We start from the raw sequence: 20685 nt of genomic DNA, 5'->3' as shown, positions 1-20685 counted from the left end.
GTTGCTTGCCTGCCAGCGTGTGTGCCAGGCCCACTTGCCAACTAGTGCCACCCCTCATATCTGTTGTAACAGTAGTGTAAATTTAAAAAAAAAAACTTTTTTGACTGTGAAACATCAGTCTGCTAGTGTAATCTAATTGCAGTTGCCTGCCTGCCAGCGTGTGTGCCAGACCCACTTGCCAATTAGTGCCACCACTCATATCTGTTGTAACAGTAGTGTAATTTTTTTTCAAAAAAACATTTTTGACTGTGAAACATCAGTCTGCTAGTATAATCTAATTGTAGTTGCCTGCCTGCCAGCGTGTGTGCCAGGCCCACTTGCCAACTAGTGCAACCACTCATATCTGTTGTAACAGTAGTGTAAATTTAAAAAAAAACCTTTTTGACTGTGAAACATCAGTCTGCTAGTGTAATCTAATTGCAGTTGCCTGCCTGCCAGCGTGTGTGCCAGGCCCACTTGCCAACTAGTGCAACCACTCATATCTGTTGTAACAGTAGTGTAAATTTTTTAAAAAAACTTTTTTGACTGTGAAACATGTCTGCTAGTGTAATCTAATTGCAGTTGCCTGCCTGCCAGCGTGTGTGCCAGGCCCACTTGCCAACTAGTGCCACCCCTCATATCTGTTGTAACAGATGTGTAAATTTAAAAAAAAAAACTTTTTTGACTGTGAAACATCAGTCTGCGAGTGTAATCTAATTGCAGTTGCCTGCCTGCCAGTGTGTGTGCCAGGCCCACTTGCCAACTAGTGCCATCACTCATATCTGTTGTAACAGTAGTGTAAATAAAAAAAAAAAAAACTTTTTTGACTGTGAAACATCAGTCTGCTAGTGTAATCTAATTGCAGTTGCCTGCCTGCCAGCGTGTGTGCCAGGCCTCCTTGCTAAGTGCCACCACTCATATCTGTTGTAACAGTAGTGTAATTTTAAAAAAAAAAAAACTTTTTTGACTGTGAAACATCAGTCTGCTAGTGTAATCTAATTGCAGTTGCCTTCCTGCCAGCGTGTGTGCCAGGCCCACTTGCCAACTAGTGCCACCACTCAAATCTGTTGTAACAGTAGTGTAAATTTAAAAAAAACTTTTTTGACTGTGAAACATCAGTCTGCTAGTGTAATCTAATAGCAGTTGCTTGCCTGCCAATGTGTGTGCCAGGCCCACTTGCCAACTAGTGCCATCACTCATATCTGTTGTAACAGTAGTGTAAATAAAAAAAAAAAACTTTTTTGACAGTGAAACATCAGTTTGCTAGTGTAATCTAATAGCAGTTGCTTGCCTGCCAGCGTGTGTGCCAGGCCCACTTGCCATCTACACTTTTTTGACAGTGAAACATCAGTCTGCGAGTGTAATCTAATTGCAGTTGCCTGCCTGCCAGTGTGTGTGCCAGGCCCACTTGCCAACTAGTGCCATCACTCATATCTGTTGTAACAGTAGTGTAAATAAAAAAAATAAAAAACTTTTTTGACTGTGAAACATCAGTCTGCTAGTGTAATCTAATTGCAGTTGCCTGCCTGCCAGCGTGTGTGCCAGGCCTCCTTGCTAAGTGCCACCACTCATATCTGTTGTGAGAGTAGTGTAAATTTTTTTTTAAAAAAAAAATTTTTGACTGTGCAACATCAGTCTGCTAGTGTAATCTAATTGCAGTTGCCTTCCTGCCAGCGTGTGTGCCAGGCCCACTTGCCAACTAGTGCCACCACTCAAATCTGTTGTAACAGTAGTGTAAATTTTAAAAAAAAACTTTTTTGACTGCGAAACATCAGTCTGCTAGTGTAATCTAATTGCAGTTGCCTACCTGCCAGCGTGGGTGCCAGGTCTACTTGCCAACTAGTGCCACCACTCATATCTGTTGTAACAGTAGTGTAAATTTAAAAAAAAAAACTTTTTTGACTGTGAAACATCACTCTGCTAGTGTAATCTAATTGCAGTTGCCTTCCTGCCACCGTGTGTGCCAGGCCCACTTGCCAACTAGTGCCATCACTCAAATCTGTTGTAACAGTAGTGTAAATTTAAAAAAAAAACTTTTTTGACTGCGAAACATCAGTCTGCTAGTGTAATCTAATTGCAGTTGCCTACCTGCCAGCGTGTGTGCCAGGTCTACTTGCCAACTAGTGCCACCACTCATATCTGTTGTAACAGTAGTGTAAATTAAAAAAAAACTTTTTTGACTGTGAAACATCAGTCTGCTAGTGTAATCTAATAGCAGTTGCTTGCCTGCCAATGTGTGTGCCAGGCCCACTTGCCAACTAGTGCCATCACTCATATCTGTTGTAACAGTAGTGTAAATAAAAAAAAAAAACTTTTTTGACAGTGAAACATCAGTTTGCTAGTGTAATCTAATAGCAGTTGCTTGCCTGCCAGCGTGTGTGCCAGGCCCACTTGCCATCTACACTGTGTGCAGAATTATTAGGCAAATGAGTATTTTGACCACATCATCCTCTTTATGCATGTTGTCTTACTCCAAGCTGTATAGGCTCGAAAGCCTACTACCAATTAAGCATATTAGGTGATGTGCATCTCTGTAATGAGAAGGGGTGTAGTCTAATGACATCAACACCCTATATCAGGTGTGCATAATTATTAGGCAACTTCCTTTCCTTTGGCAAAATGGGTCAAAAGAAGGACTTGACAGGCTCAGAAAAGTCAAAAATAATGAGATATCTTGCAGAGGGATGCAGCACTCTTAAAATTGCAAAGCTTCTGAAGCGTGATCATCGAACAATCAAGCGTTTCATTCAAAATAGTCAACAGGGTCGCAAGAAGCGTGTGGAAAAACCAAGGCGCAAAATAACTGCCCATGAACTGAGAAAAGTCAAGCGTGCAGCTGCCAAGATGCCACTTGCCACCAGTTTGGCCATATTTCAGAGCAGCAACATCACTGGAGTGCCCAAAAGCACAAGGTGTGCAATACTCAGAGACATGGCCAAGGTAAGAAAGGCTGAAAGACGACCACCACTGAACAAGACACACAAGCTGAAACGTCAAGACTGGGCCAAGAAATATCTCAAGACTTATTTTTCCAAGGTTTTATGGACTGATGAAATGAGAGTGAGTCTTGATGGGCCAGATGGATGGGCCCATGGCTGGATTGGTAAAGGGCAGAGAGCTCCAGTCCGACTCAGACGCCAGCAAGGTGGAGGTGGAGTACTGGTTTGGGCTGGTATCATCAAAGATGAGCTTGTGGGGCCTTTTCGGGTTGAGGATGGAGTCAAGCTCAACTCCCAGTCCTACTGCCAGTTTCTGGAAGACACCTTCTTCAAGCAGTGGTACAGGAAGAAGTCTGCATCCTTCAAGAAAAACATGATTTTCATGCAGGACAATGGTCCATCACACGCGTCCAAGTACTCCACAGCGTGGCTGGCAAGAAAGGGTATAAAAGAAGAAAATCTAGTGACATGGCCTCCTTGTTCACCTAATCTGAACCCCATTGAGAACCTGTGGTCCATCATCAAATGTGAGATTTACAAGGAGGGAAAACACCTCTCTGAACTGTGTCTGGGAGGCTGTGGTTGCTGCTGCACGCAATGTTGATGGTGAGCAGATCAAAACACTGACAGAATCCATGGATGGCAGGCTTTTGAGTGTCCTTGCAAAGAAAGGTGGCTATATTGGTCACTGATTTGTTTTTGTTTTGTTTTTGAATGTCAGAAATGTATATTTGTGAATGTTGAGATGTTATATTGGTTTCACTGGTAAAAATAAATAATTGAAATGGGTATATATTTGTTTTTTGTTAAGTTGCCTAATAATTATGCACAGTAATAGTCACCTGCACACACAGATATCCCCCTAAAATAGCTATAACTAAAAACAAACTAAAAACTACTTCCAAAACTATTCAGCTTTGATATTAATGAGTTTTTTTGGGTTCATTGAGAACATGGTTGTTGTTCAATAATAAAATTAATCCTCAAAAATACAACTTGCCTAATAATTCTGCACTCCCTGTAGTGCCACCCCTCATATCTGTTGTAACAGTAGTGTAAATTTAAAAAAAAAACTTTTTTGACTGTGAAACATCAGTCTGCTAGTGTAATCTAATTGCAGTTGCCTGCCTGCCAGCGTGTGTGCCAGGCCCACTTGCCAATTAGTGCCACCACTCATATCTGTTGTAACAGTAGTGTAATTTTTTTTCAAAAAAACTTTTTTGACTGTGAAACATTAGTCTGCTAGTATAATCTAATTGTAGTTGCCTGCCTGCCAGCGTGTGTGCCAGGCCCACTTGCCAACTAGTGCAACCACTCATATCTGTTGTAACAGTAGTGTAAATTTAAAAAAAAAAACCTTTTTGACTGTGAAACATCAGTCTGCTAGTGTAATCTAATTGCAGTTGCCTGCCTGCCAGCCTGTGTGCCAGGCCCACTTGCCAACTAGTGCTACCACTCATATCTGTTGTAACAGTAGTGTAAATTTTAAAAAAAAAACTTTTTTGACTGTGAAACATCAGTCTGCTAGTGTAATCTAATTGCAGTTGCCTGCCTGCCTGCCAGCATGTGTGCTAGGCCCACTTGCCAACTAGTGCCACCACTCATATCTGTTGTAACAGTAGTGTAAATTTTTTAAAAAAACTTTTTTGACTGTGAAGCATCAGTCTGCTAGTGTAATCTAATTGCAGTTGCCTGCCTGCCAGCGTGTGTGCCAGGCCCACTTGCCAACTAGTGCCACCCCTCATATCTGTTGTAACAGATGTGTAAATTTAAAAAAAAAACTTTTTTGACTGTGAAACATCAGTCTGCGAGTGTAATCTAATTGCAGTTGCCTGCCTGCCAGTGTGTGTGCCAGGCCCACTTGCCAACTAGTGCCATCACTCATATCTGTTGTAACAGTAGTGTAAATTAAAAAAAAAAAAAACTTTTTTGACTGTGAAACATCAGTCTGCTAGTGTAATCTAATTGCAGTTGCCTGCCTGCCAGCGTGTGTGCCAGGCCCACTTGCTAAGTGCCACCACTCATATCTGTTATAACAGTAGTGTAATTTAAAAAAAAAAAAAATTTGACTGTGCAACATCAGTCTGCTAGTGTAATCTAATTGCAGTTGCCTTCCTGCCAGCGTGTGTGCCAGACCCACTTGCCAACTAGTGCCACCACTCAAATCTGTTGTAACAGTAGTGTAAATTTAAAAAAAAAACTTTTTTGACTGCGAAACATCAGTCTGCTAGTGTAATCTAATTGCAGTTGCCTACCTGCCAGCGTGGGTGCCAGGTCTACTTGCCAACTAGTGCCACCACTCATATCTGTTGTAACAGTAGTGTAAATTAAAAAAAAAAACTTTTTTGACTGTGAAACATCAGTCTGCTAGTGTAATCTAATAGCAGTTGCTTGCCTGCCAGCGTGTGAGCCAGGCCCACTTGCCAACTAGTGCCACCCCTCATATCTTTTGTAACAGATGTGTAAATTTAAAAAAAACTTTTTTGACTGTGAAACATCAGTCTGCGAGTGTAATCTAATTGCAGTTGCCTGCCTGTCAGTGTGTGTGCCAGGTCTACTTGCCAACTAGTGCCACCACTCATATCTGTTGTAACAGTAGTGTAAATTAAAAAAAAAAACTTTTTTGACTGTGAAACATCAGTTTGCTATTGTAATCTAATAGCAGTTGCTTGCCTGCCAGCGTGTGTGCCAGGCCCACTTGCCAACTAGTGCCATCACTCATATCTGTTGTAACAGTAGTGTAAATTTAAAAAAAAAAACTTTTTTGACTGTGAAACATCAGTCTGCTAGTGTAATCTAATTGCAGTTGCCTGCCTGCCAGCGTGTGTGCCAGACCCACTTGCCAACTAGTGCCACCACTCATATCTGTTGTAACAGTAGTGTAAATTTTTTTCAAAAAAACTTTTTTGACTGTGAAACATCAGTCTGCTAGTGTAATCTAATTGTAGTTGCCTGCCTGCCAGCGTGTGTGCCAGGCCCACTTGCCAACTAGTGTCACCACTCATATCTGTTGTGACAGTAGTGTAAATGTAAAAAAAAAACTTTTTTGACTGTGAAACATCAGTCTGCTAGTGTAATCTAATTGCAGTTGCCTGCCTGCCAGCGTGTGTGCTAGGCCCACTTGCCAACTAGTGCCACCACTAATATCTGTTGTAACAGTAGTGTACATTTTTACAAAAAAAACTTTTCTGACTGTGAAACATCAGTCTGCTAGTGTAATCTAATTGCAGTTGCCTGCCTGCCAGCGTGTGTGCCAGGCCCACTTGCCAACTAGTGCCACCACTCATATCTGTTGTAACAGTAGTGTAAATTTAAAAAAAAAAAAACTTTTTTGACTGTGCAACATCAGTCTGCTAGTGTAATCTAATTGTAGTTGCCTGCCTGCCAGTGTGTGTGCTAGGCCCACTTGCCAACTAGTGCCACTACTCATATGTTGTAACAGTAGTGTACATTTTTAAAAAAAAAACTTTTTTGACTGTGAAACATCAGTCTGCTAATGTAATCTAATAGCAGTTGCCTGCCTGCCTGCCAGCGTGTGTGCCAGGCCCACTTGCCAACTAGTGCCACCACTCATATCTGTTGTAACAGTAGTAACAATAGTGTAAATTTAAAAAAAAAAACTTTTTTGACTGTGATTGCAGTTGCCTGCTTGCCAGAGTGTGTGCCAGGTTCACAGCGTATACTGTGCCCACTTGCCCAGAGCCACCACTCATATCTTGTTTAATAGTAGTCTAAGTGTACATTTAAAAAAAAATAAACTTTTTTGACAGTGAAACATCAGTCTGCTTTTTTGTGTCAGGCTCACAGCGTATACTGTGCCCACTTGCCCATTGCCACCACTCATATCTTGTTTAATAGTAGTGTAAGTGTACATTTAAAAAAAAAAAACTTTTTGGATTGTGAAACATCAGTCTGCTTTTTTGTGTCAGGCTCACAGTGTATACTGTGCCCACTTGCCCAGTGCAACCGCTCATATCTTGTTAAATAGTAGTGTAAGTGTACATTTAAAAAAAATGACAGGCAGAGGGGGGCCACCCCACAGGTGCCATCGTGGTCGTATGATTCCCTTTGACCCTACAATAATGCCCAGTGTTCAGTGGCCACGTACCATGAACGTGAAAAGTTCTGAGGAGGACATAGTTGACTGGCTAACACAGGACACCCAATCTTCTACAGCTTCCGCTCGGAATCTTGACGCACCATCCAACTCCAGCTTAGCTTCGGGCACCTCTCAAGTGACCACTCGCCCGCCTGCCGCCACCACCAACACTAGCACCACAGCCGCTTCACTTGATCTGTCAGAGGAGTTATTGACACATCAGTTTGAAGAAATGAGTGATGCGCAGCCATCATTGACAGAGGATGTAGATAACAGTAATAAGTCTCAGTCAGGCAGCATTACAGACATGGTCGTACGGTGTGATGAAGATGATGATGTTCCTTTGTTGATTTGTCAGATACAAGTGAAGCGGTTGATGATGATGCATCCGTGGATGTCACGTGGGTGCCCGCTAGAAGAGAAGAAGAAGAAGAGGGGGAAAGTTCAGATGGGGAGACATAGAGGAGGAGGAGGAGATGGGTTGGAAGCAGGGGGAGGTCGTCACAAGGAGCTAATGGAACAGTCAGACAGCATGCATCGGCACCCAGGGTCAGCCAAACAGCACGCCAATCAACGCATGCTGTTGCCACCACCAGAATGCCGTCATCGCAGAGCTCAGCAGTGTGGCATTTTTTTGTGTGTCTGCCTCTGACAACAGCAATGCCATTTGCAACCTGTGCCAAAAGAAACTGAGTCATGGGAAGTCCAACACCCACCTAGGTACAACTGCTTTGCGAAGGCACATGATCTCACATCACAAACGCAGATGGTATGAACACATGAGTAGAAGCAGCACACAAACTCAAAGCCGCCATCCTCCTCCTGATCCAGCATCTTCAGCCACGTCAACCACTGCTGTCCTCCTTGCCCCCTCTCAACGATCCGGCACTCCGTCTCTCTTCCGGAGCAGTTCCTGCTCATCTGCCCACAGTCAGGTGTCTGTCAAGGACATGTTTGAGCGTAAGAAGCCAATGTCCCAAAGTCACCCCCTTGCCTGGCGTCTGACAGCTGGCTTGTCTGAACTCTTAGCCCGCCAGCTTTTACCATACAAGCTGGTGGAGTCTGAGGCGCTCAAAAAATTTGTAGCTATTGGGACACAGCACTGGAAGGTACCCGGCCGAAATTTCTTTGCACAAAAGGCAATCCCCAACCTGTACTTGATTGTGCGAAAGGAAGTAATGGCATGTCTGGCACACAGTGTTGGGGCAAGGGTCCATCTGACCACTGATAGCTGGTCTGCAAAGCATGGTCAGGGCAGGTATATCACCTACACTGCGCATTGGGTAAACCTGCTGATGGCTGCCAAGCATGGAATGCGTGGCTCTGCAGAGGAGGAGTTGGTGACACCTCCACGACTTGCAGGTAGGACTGCTGCCACCTCCTCTACTCCTCCTACTCCATCCTCTTCCATAACCTCCTCGGCTGAGTCCTCTTCTTGCTCCACATGAACAGCACTCCCCCAGCTCCCCAGGTACTATTCCACATCCCGGATACGGCAGTGTCACCCCGTCTTGGGGTTGACTTGCCTGAAAGCAGAGAGTCACACCGGAACAGCACTCCTGTCCACCCTGAACGCACAGGTGGATCAGTGGCTGACTCCGCACCAACTGGAGATCGGCAAAGTGGTTTCTGACAACGGAAGTAATTTGTTGGCGGCATTGAAATTGGGCAAGTTGACACATGTCCGTGCATGGCACATGTGTGTAATCTGATCGTACAACGCTTTGTGCATAAGTACCCAGGCTTACGGGATGTCCTGAAGCAGGCCAGGAAGGTGTGTGGCCATTTCAGGCGTTCCTACACGGCCATGGCGAATTTTGCAGATATCCAGCGGCGAAACAACATGCCAGTGAGGCGCTTAATTTGTGTCAGCCCGACACGTTGGAATTCAACACTCCCAATGTTTTACCGCCTGCTCCAACAAGAAAAAGCCATTAACGAGTATTTGTTTGACCAGGGTGCTAGGACATTATCTGCGGATCTGGGGATTTTTTTGCCATGTTACTGGACGCTCATGCGCAATGCCTGTAGACTCATGCGTCCTTTTGAGGAGGAGACAAACCTAGTCAGTCGCACCGAAGGCACCATCAGCGACATCATACCATTTGTTTTCTTTCTGGAGCATGCCCTGCGAAGAGTGCTGGATTAGGCCATAGATGAGGATGAAGAGGAAGAGGAAGAGTTGTGGTCACCATCACCACCAGAAACAACCTTATCAGCATTGCTTGCTGGACCAGCGGCAACGCTGGAAGAGGATTGTGAGGAAGAGGAGTCAGAGGAGGAATGTGGCTTTGAGGAGGAGGAGGAGGAGGAAGACCAACCACAACAGGCAACCCTGGGTGCACATTGGCACCTATCTGGTACCCGTGGTGTTGTACGTGGCTGGGGGGAAGAAGATACCTTCAGTGAGATCACTGAGGACGAGGAACGGGACGTGAGTAGCTCGGCATCCAAACTTGTGCAAATGGGATCTTTCATGCTGTCGTGCCTGTTGAGTGACCCTCGTTTAAAAAAGCTGAAGGAGAAAGACCTGTACTGGATGTCCATGCTACTAGACCCCCAGTATAAGCATAAAGTGCCTGAAATGTTACCAAATTCCCGCAAGTCGGAAAGGATGCAGCAGTTCCAAAATAAATTAAAAAGTATGCTTTACAAAGCGTATAAGGGTGATGTCACAGCACAACGGAAATCTAACAGGGGAACAGTTGAAAGTAATCCTCCGACTCCCACGACCACGCCGGCAAGGACAGGATGCTTTACAGACGTGTTGTTGATGGAGGACATTCAGAGCTTTTTAACTCCTATGCATCGCCACAGCCCTTTGGGGTCCACCTTCAGAGAACGACTCGACCGACAGGTAGCAGACTATCTCGCTTTAACTGCAGATCTCGACACTCTGAGGAGTGATGAACCCCTTGACTACTGGGTGTGCAGGCTTGACCTGTGGCCTGAGCTATCCCAATTTGCGATAGAACTTCAGGCCTGCCCCGCTTCAAGTGTCCTGTCAGAAAGGACCTTCAGTGCAGCAGGAGGTATTGTCATTGAGAAGAGAAGTCGCCTAGGTCAAAAAAGTCTAGATTACCTCACCTTTATTAAGATGAATGAGGGATGGGTCCCGAAGGGACTGACATTGGGCGATACATTAGAGTAAAAAAAGGCCTGATGAGATGATCTGCCTTGGGCTATAAATGGTCCACAAGCTGTTGTATGTTATCTTCGAATGCCGGATGACTTGCGTGACTTATCCGCCACCAACTAGGGTTCAAGCCGCAATGTTTTAGGGCACTTTCTGCCAGGGAAACAAACATCAATTTTTCTGGCCACTGCTACAGCAGTGGCTGCAACAATACCTAATTTTTCAGGCATGTGTACATGCCAAATTTTTTTGGCCTCTGGTGCTGCACTGTGGCTTCAAAAAACAAAACAAAAAAAGGCACGTAACAGGGATTAAAGTGATAGGAATAGTACTACTTAACACACCACTCCTATCTGGTGGCACGTTAGATTGCACGCGCAGTGCCCCAATATTTGAAGTAGGAGGACCGACTAAGCATCTTTTTCCATCTCCCGGTTCCTAAAATCCATGCCATATACATGTCCCCTGATAGGGGATGTAACAGGGATTAAACTGATAAGAATAGTACTACTTAACACACCACTCATATCTGGTGGCACAGTAGATTGCACGCGCAGTGCCCCAAGTTTCAAGTAGGAGGACCGACCAAGCATCTTTGTCCATCTCCCAGTTCCTAAAATCCATGCCATATACACGTCCCATGATAGGGGACGTAACAGGGATTAAACTGATAAGAATAGTATTACTTAACACACCACTCATATTTGGTGGCACAGTAGATTGCACGCGGTGCTCTTACAAAATGCAGAAGGAAATTTGGTAGACGGACATTTGGCCGACAGGCAGAAAGCAAAAGAATGTTCCAATTTCGGCCGAGGGCAGATACGTTCCAGAGTGCTCTGTTCTAATCAGAGCCTTGGGCGCCGCAACTGCCTCTGGGAACCTTACCATGGGTGTCAGACCGCACGTCTTGCAATTCTCTGTCTAGGAAATTATCTATCTATCTATCAAATCTATCTATTGATCTATCAAATCTATCTATCTGTCGTATCTATCAAATGTATCTATTGCATCTATTGATCTATCTATCTAATCTATGTATCTATCTATCAAATCTATCTATCTCGTGGCAATGGGGAGTTTGCGGTTGTGCAAATGGACTGTTTGCGGTTGTTTGCTGTGCGTTAAACGGGGAGTTTGGTCTGTCACTGTGAAGCGGGCGTAACCCTTACACTACCCGATCGATACAACATCATACCTGATGTTTTAAAGCACGTTATTCCAAACAATTTAGGAATGTTAGGTGATTTATGCCCTTTATGGATTAAAACCAGACTCTGCATCAACTATGTAATTTTCCGTGGGAGTTTTGCCATGGATCCCCCTCCGGCATGCCACAGTCCAGGTGTTAGTCCCCTTGAAACAACTTTTCCATCACTATTGTGGCCAGAAAGAGTCCCTGTGTGTTTTAAAATTCACCTGCCTATTGAAGTCAATGGCGATTCACCCGGTTTGCCCGTTCGCGAACCCTTGCGGAAGTTTGCGTCCGCCGTTCGCGAACGGAAAATTTTAAGTTTGCGACATCACTAATGGTAATATTAAAATGATAAATTGTATAAATATAAATAAAAATCTACAATATACTTTCATTCATTATTTTGTCCCCTTTTCCTATAATTCCATTCTGAAATTGTAATCTTTTTAATTCCTATTAGAAATGGAAGTGCAGAACACTGTTGTATTCCACACAGCCACTGAGGCCTATTTATCAAATGTCTGTCGGACCTTATCCGACAGTGCGGATCAGGTCTGACAGACATTGTTGAATGCGGAGAGCAATACGCTCTCCATATTCAGCATTGCACCAGCAGCTCTTGTGAGCTGCTGGTGCAACGCCACCTCCTGCAGACTCGCGGCCAATCAGCAGCCAGCAGGGGGTCTCAATCAACCCGATCATACTCGATCGGGTTGAATTCCGGCGATTCCTGTCCGCCTCATCAGAGCAGGCGGACAGGGTTATGGAGCAGCGGTCTTTAGACCGCTGCTTCTTAACTGCTGTTTCTGGCGAGCCTGCAGGCTCTCAACGAGCAACGCAGGGCATCAAGCTCCATAAGGAGCTTGATAGATAGGCCCCACTGGCTGCACACTCTAGTGACCTATTTATAATTGTCCCTAATTGGCCACAGCAGAGAAGGTAACTTAAGTTACAAGATCCAATGCAAAAAATAGTAGTTCCAATGCCGGTTAAAAGTAGAAAGTTCCTACGCAGTGAACAAGTGCTTGGCAAGCACGAAACATGTCTGCTGCATAAGGAGCGCAGCTTTCCTCCCTTTTGATATGTATTTTATCTGAGTCCTGGTCAGTTTGTGCTGTGCTTCAGTTAAACTGTACTGTGCTCGTTGGTGTTTTTAATGTGCATTACAATAAAGGAACTTTCTACTTTTAACCGGCATTGGAACTACTATTTTTTGCATTGGATCCTCTACTTGTCTAGCGTATAGGACGGATACGCTCTTGTTCCTTACTGGTTCATGTGACTGTGATGTCATCCCCACTCTCCTGTGTGCCGAATACCGGAAGTGCTGTCCATATGCGGTGAGGACATGATAGAGCGCACTGCTTGTGTGTTTGTTTATAACTTAAGTTACAACATGGCAGCTCCCATTGTTTTACAGACACTAAAACTTTACTTTTATTTTGTCAATAATTAAACAGCTAATGAAACTTTAAAAACGACATCTATATTTTATTCTCAGAATAATCTTTTCTTTGAATGCTTCATTCTATCTAGCATTTGCTTAATGTTCAATGTCCCTTTTTATTGAAAAGGAACATTGCAATACCTATCCCTTCCACCCCTACTGGTCAACTTTATTGCTGCTTGCGGTCTCTTGTTTACATAGGTTTTCTATAGAGACTATAGCTTCAATTGGCAAAACCAAATATTTTAAATGACAAAATAAAGGTTAAGGAGCTGATTGTAAACAATTTGATACACACCAGCATGTCAACCAGATCATTGGGAACATATTGAAGGGGAGACAATTTTAAAGGACAGTGTCCCTTTAAAGCCGATATACAGGCAGAGAAGAGATAAATAATCCACTTTTTCAACACTACACACTATTTGTCAAAAACCAGATATGTTAATAATCCACAGAGGGCCCACATAAATCAAATGTAGACACAAATTATAATTCCCCATGTGTAAACAATGAAAATGTTGCAAAATAATTAGAAACTGCTCTCCTTAGTGGTGCAAATTTGTTTGTGTAGCTTTTGGCCTCTAGTTATCAACGTGTCTACTTACCTGCATTCGCCGGCCCCAATACGCTCGCCTAAGCTCGCATAACATTGCCGATGCAGACCTGAATACGTTCGCCAAAGTTATCAAGAAAGCTGTTAAAAAGCTTATTCGCAGCTTTCTTGCTAGCTTGTCACTAAGCACCCACACTATACTATACTGTTTTACCCCGTAAACTGCCGCTCCCGGAGCCCCCCACATCTAAATAAAGCTATTAACCCCTAAACCACCGCTCCTGGAGCCCACCGCAACTATAATAAATATATTAACCCTAAACCGCCGCTCCTGGACCCCTCCACAACTATAATAAATATATGAACCCCTAAACCGCCGCTCCTGGACCCGCCGCAACATTAATAAATATATGAACCCCTAAACCGCCACTCCCGGACCCTGTCGCAAATTAATTCATTGTTTAACCCCTAAACCGCCGCACCCGAAGCCCTCCACCACCTACATTACATTTATTAACCCCTATCCTGCCCTCCTTCACTGCCGCCACCTACAGTACATTGATTAACCCCTAATCTACCCTCCTACACCGCCGCCACTATATTAAATGAATTAACCCCTAAACATAAGTCTAACCCTAACCCTAACACCCCCTAACTTAAATATTATTTAAATTAATCTAAATAAATATTCCTATAATTAAATAAATTCATCCTATTTAAAACTAAATACTTACCTATAAAATAAACCCTAAGGCCTAGATTTGGAGTTTTGCGGCCAAAGGGGTGCGTTAGCTACGCGTGCTTTTTTCTGGCCGCACCTTTTAAATACCGCTGGTATTTAGAGTTCACAGAATGGCTGCTTTTTCAGTGCGTTAGGCTCCAAAAAGGGAGCGTAGAGCATAATTTACCGCCACTGCAACTCTAAATACCAGCGTTGCTTACGGGCGCGGCCAGCTTCAAAAACGTGCTCGTGCACGATATCCCCATAGGAAACAATGGGGCTGTTTGAGCTGAAAAAAAAACTAACACCTGCAAAAAAACAGCGTTCAGCTCCTAACGCAGCCCCATTGTTTCCTATGGGGAAACACTTCCTACGTCTGCACCTAACACTCTAACATGTACCCCGAGTCTAAACACCCCTAACCTTACACTTATTAACCCCTAATCTGCTGCCCCCGCTATCGCTGACACCTGCATATTTTTTTTAACCCCTAATCTGCCGCTCCGTACACCGCCGTAACCTACGTTACCCTATGAACCCCTAATCTGCTGCCCCTAACACCGCCGACCCCTATATTATATTTATTAACCCCTAATCTGCCGCCCCCAACATCGCCTCCACCTACCTACAATTATTAACCCCTAATCTGCCGACCGGACCTCACCGATACTATAATAAATGTATTAACCCCTAATCCGCCTCACTCCCGCCTCAATAACCCTATAAGAAATATTATTAACCCCTAATCTGTCCTCCCTAACATCGCCGACACCTAACTTCACTTATTAACCCCTAATCTGCCAACCAGAACTCACCGCTACTATAATAAATGTATTAACCCCTAAAGCTAAGTCTAACCCTAACACTAACACCCCCCTAAATTAAATATAATTTAAATCTAACAAAATAAATTAACTCCTATTAAATAAATTATTCCTATTTAAAGCTAAATACTTACCTGTAAAATAAACCCTAATATAGCTACAATATAACGAATAATTATATTGTAGCTATTTTAGGATTAATATTTATTTTACAGGCAACTTTCTAATTATTTTAACCAGGTACAATAGCTATTAAATAGTTAAGAACTATTTAATAGCTACCTAGTTAAAATAATTACAAAATTACCTGTAAAATAAATCCTAACCTAAGTTACAATTAAACCTAACACTACACTATCAATAAATTAATTAAATAAAATACCTACAATTAAACCTAACACTACACTATCAATAAATTAATTAAATATAATACCTACAAATAAATACAATGAAATAAACTAACTAAAGTACAAAAAATAAAAAATAACTAAGTTACAAAAAATAAAAAAATATTTACAAACATTAGAAAAATATTACAACAATTTTAAACTAATTACACCTACTCTGAGCCCCCTAATAAAATAACAAAGCCCCCCAAAATAAAAAAATGCCCTACCCTATTCTAAATTAAAAAAGTTCAAAGCTCTTTTTACCTTACCAGCCCTGGAAAGGGCCATTTGCGGGGCATGCCCCAAATAATTCAGCTCTTTTGCCTGAAAAAAAACACATACAATACCCCCCCAACATTACGACCCACCACCCACATACCCCTAACCTAACCCAAACCCCCCTTAAATAAACCTAACACTAAGCCCCTGAAGATCTCCCTACCTTGTATTCACCACACCGGGTCCCGATCAGTCCAGAAGAGCCTCCAATGTCTTCATCCAAGCCCAAGCGGGGGCTGAAGAGTGACGTCCATCCTCCGGCTGAAGTCTTGATCCAAGCGGCAAATGAAGACGTCCATCTTCGGGAAGAAATCTTCATCCTATCCGCGCAGAAGAGGACATCCGGACCGGCAAACATCTTCATCCAAGCCGCATCTTCTATGTTGTTCCATCCGATGACGAGCGGCTGATCTTGAAGACCTCTGGCGCGGATCCATCCTCTTCGTTCGACGTCCAACTGAAGAATGAAGGTTCCTTTAAGGGACATCATCCAAGATGGCGTCCCTCGAATTCCGATTGGCTGATAGGATTCTATCAGCCAATCGGAATTAAGGTAGGGAAATTCTGATTGGCTGATGGAATCAGCCAATCAGATTCAAGTTCAATCCGATTGGCTGATCCAATCAGCCAATCAGATTGAACTTGCATTCTATTGGCTGTTCCGATCAGTCGCGGCTGCAAAGTGAGCGTTAGACCCTTTCCTGACTGACTCTAAATACCAGCGGTAGCCCAAAACCAGCGTTAGGAGCCTCTAACGCTGGTTTTGACGGTTAACGCCAAACTCTAAATCTAGCCGTAAGATAGCTACAATATAACTATTAGTTACATTGTAGCTATCTTAGGGTTTATTTTTATTTTACAGGCAACTTTGTTTTCATTTTAACTAAGTACAATAGCTATTAAATAGTTATTAACTATTTAATAGCTACCTAGCTAAAATAAATACAAAATTACCTGTAAAATAAATCCTAACCTAAGTTACAATTACACCTAACACTACACTATCATTAAAATAATTAAATTAATTAACTACAATTACCTAAAATTAAATAAAATTAACTAAAATTAACTAAAGTACAAAAAAAAAACCTCTCTAAATTACAGAAAATAAAGGTTCCTTTAAATGACATCATCCAAGATGGCATCCCTTGAATTCCGATTGGCTGATGTAATCAGCTCAATCCGATTGACTGATCCAATCAGCCAATAGAATGCGATTGACCTCGCATTCTATTGGCTGATTGGATCAGCCAATCGGATTTTTCCTACCTTAATTCCGAATGGCTGATAGAATCCTATCAGCCAATCAGAATTCAAGGGACGCCATCTTGGATGACGTAATTTAAAGGAACCTTCATTCAGTGTTAGGACAGCGTTTGAAGAGGATGGCTCCGCGTCGACTGGATAGAAGATGCCTCCGCTCCACTCCGGAAGGATGAAAATAGAAGATGCCACAAGGATGAAGATTTCTACTGTCTAGAGGACCTCTTCTGCCCCGATCGGATGAAGACTTCTGCCGTATGGAGGACCACTTGTGCCCGGCTGGGTGAAGACGTCTCAAGGTAGGGTGATCTTCAAGAGGGTAGTGTTAGGTTTTTTTTAAGGGGGGTTTGGGTGGGTTTTAGAGTAGGGTTGGGTGTGTGGGTGGTGGGTGGTGGGTTTTAATGTTGGGGAGTTTGTATTTCTTTTTTTTACAGGTAAAAGAGCTGATTACTTTTGGGCAATGCCCCGCAAAAGACCCTTTTAAAGTAAAAGAAAAGTTAGATGGTCTGCTATACCCAGTTACATAGTTTAGTTAAAAATAATAGGAATTTAATTCATCGTTTTTTTTTAAAGTTTGATCTAAATACCTTTTTAGCAGGAAATAAAGTGCAATTTTTCCGATTTTCAAATCAGCCCGTTTTTCTATAGCCAATTTACTTCCTGGTCACGTTTTTTTTCCTTCCAATTGAATTTCTGGCCGATCGGCGGCCGTGAAGCTACGTCATCAGACAGTCTAATTAATTGCGCATGCGGCAAAGCTAGTGTACCTAGGATTATGTCAGAGGCTCGTTCCCGATTCGCGCATGCACTTAGCTTTGTATATGAAGACCTGGTGATAAGAAGAAAATCGCATGCGCATTGCAGTCACGATCGACCATTTGCGCATGCGCAATGCGTTCTGTGCTCGTGAACGCACATTTCTGCTACGTATAGAGCGGGTGGGACCGCTCTATACGTAAAGGCACCAAAAGATAGGAAGTAAAGGTTGGGCTGAGCAAGGATGGTCACGGTATAAAAATATAAATAAAATAATAAAGTCACATTAGTAATATAAAAAAAAAAAAACATAGCAATCTCAATATATTATTATTATAGAATACATCTATGTGTTGCAGACCAGACAAATTTACTTTCACTTTAAGGGCTATTTGTAATTTAGTATAGGGTAGGGAATTTTATTATTTTGGGGGGCTTTTTTATTTTAGGGGGGCTTAGATTAGGTGTAATTAGTTTAAACTTCTTGTATTTTTTTTATATTTTCTGTAATTTAGAGTTTGTCTTTTTTTGTACTTTAGTTAATTTTAGTTCATTTTATTTAATGTTAGGAAATTGTAGTTAATTAATTTAATTATTTTAATGATAGTGTAGTGTTAGGTTTAATTGTAACTTAGGTTAGGATTTATTTTACAGGTAATTTTGTATTTATTTTAGCTAGGTAGCTATTAAATAGTTAATAACTATTTAATAGCTATTGTACCTAGTTAAAGGGACAGTCTAGTCAAAATTAAACTTTCATGATTCGGATAGGGCATGCAATTTTAAAAAACTTTCCAATTTACTTCTATTATCTAATTTGCTCAATTCTTTAGATATCCTTTGTTGAAGAAATAGCAAATCACATGTGTGAGCCAATCACACAAGGCCTTTATGTGCAGCAACCAATCAGCAGCTACTGAGCATATCTAAAGAATGATATCAAGAGAATGAAGGAAATTAGATAATAGAAGTAATAGAAGTAAATTAGAAAGTTGTTTAAAATTACATGCTCTTTCTAAATCACGAAAGAAAAAAATTGGGTTTCATGTCCCTTTAAAATAAATACAAAGTTGCCTGTAAAATAAAAATAAACCCTAAGATAGCTACAATATAACTAATAGTTATATTGTAGCTATCTTAGGGTTTATTTTATAGGTAAGTATTTAGTTTTAAATAGGATTCATTTATTTAATTATAGGAATATTTATTTAGATTAATTTAAATAATTTTTAAGTTAGGGGGGTGTTAGGTTTAGGGTTAGACATAGGTTTAGGGGTTAATTAGGGGCGGTGTAGGGGGACAGGATAGGGGTTAATAAATGTAATGTAGGTGGTGGAGGGCTCCGGGTACGGCGGTTTAGGGGTTAAACAATTAATTTATTTGCGGCGGGGTCCGGGATCGGCAGGATAGGGGTTAATAACTTTATGTAGGTGGTGGCGGAATAGGGGGCGGCAGATTAGGTGTTAATAGGTATAATGTAGGTGGCGTTGGGGTCTGGGAGCGGCAGGTTTAGGGGTTCATATTTTTATTATAGTTGCGGCGGGGTCCTGGAGCAGCGGTTTAGGGGTTAATAAGTATAAAGTAGGTGGCAGCGGTGTAGGGAGGGCAGATTAGGGGTGTTTAGACTCAGGGTACATGTTAGGGTGTTAGGTGCAGACACTTCCCATAGAAATCAATGGGATATCGGGCAGCAGTGAACATAAGCTTTTGCTGCTGTCAGACTCCCATTGATTCCTATAACAATTATTAACTAATAATACCTATTTAAATCTAAATACAAAGTAACTTACCTGTGAAATAAAACCTAAGCTAGCTACAATATAACTAATAGTTATAAACATAAATAAAGTAGTGTGCGCTGAGTACTACACCAAACTCCCAAGTCTACCTAAGTATCCCCCACAATAGGTAAATAGTAACAAGAAAAAATAGTGAGTGAGGAGCGCCAAGGCTAAAGGTGTGTTAGAGAAAATTAATAAAGGGGTATTCCCTTCAAGCAATAAAAAAATATATATATACAACTTATTAAAAATGCTCGTACTGCACAGGATAAAAGAAGCTATGTCAATTTAATAGGGTTGAGATATGTAGAACAATCATAGCAAAAAAGCTATACTTAAAAATAAAACATATATATATATATAAAAAATCGGACGTCTCCGATATACACAAATAAAACCTAAATGTTGCCACCATAAAGCAAGAGGGGAGAAAAAAGGCAGTTAAGCCACTAGATAGGAAAAGACCTAAAATTCGTAAACATCCAGGTAGTATAATATATTGCCAGAGAGTCCCAGATATATGGATTTCTATTACCTTAATCCGTCAGGGTACAGTCCTGATGTAACAAACTCACAAAACCTTCCACTTCCGTGGAGATACGAGGGTGTAGCCGTTAAGGTCACGTGTGTGGGAGCTGTCCTTATTGTTTTGAATTAGACCTATTGCCAATACCACTATATTTGTTGCCAATACCACTGTATCTATCTGAATTGAATATCTGCAATACCACCTTTAATATCAATTAGAATTGCCCAACCAATAAGGAACCTGGGACTACCTTTAAAAGAAGCTTTGGACTGCAACTAACTTCATCTTAAAAAAGCCCTTATTAAGGGAGAAACGCATTGATGTTTTACTAAGTTGCAGTACTTATTATCATTCACACTTTATGAAGATTTAACGTCTCTAATATAGAGAGTGTTGCGGTATGCTTGAGCCCTGATACAGGCACATTGTAAGCCAAGAGACTGATGGATCAGTACAGACACCTGGAGCCAGTGACCGCATCTACACACTGCTGTTTTACCATTGACACTGACTGTGGCACGGCCGGTCAAATAGACCCTCTGCTAAAAGAAATCTTCACAAATATCACAAGGTATCCTGTGTGCTAATTGCACTTAAGAGCGGATACGTTACTTCATGACAGCAAGAATAAAGTTTAAATCAGCTGGGAAATCACTTGGGCTGTTCTAACCAATAGGATTGCAGCATAAGGACAGCTCCCACACACGTGACCTTAACGGCTACACACTCGTATCTCCACGGAAGTGGAAGGTTTTGTGAGTTTGTTACATCGGGACTGTACCCTGACGGATT

The sequence above is a fragment of the Bombina bombina genome, chromosome 4 (assembly GCF_027579735.1).
Source record: "Bombina bombina isolate aBomBom1 chromosome 4, aBomBom1.pri, whole genome shotgun sequence".
Taxonomy (NCBI): domain Eukaryota; kingdom Metazoa; phylum Chordata; class Amphibia; order Anura; family Bombinatoridae; genus Bombina; species Bombina bombina.
The sequence above is the reverse complement of the archived record's forward strand: the minus strand, read 5'-3'. Positions refer to the sequence as shown.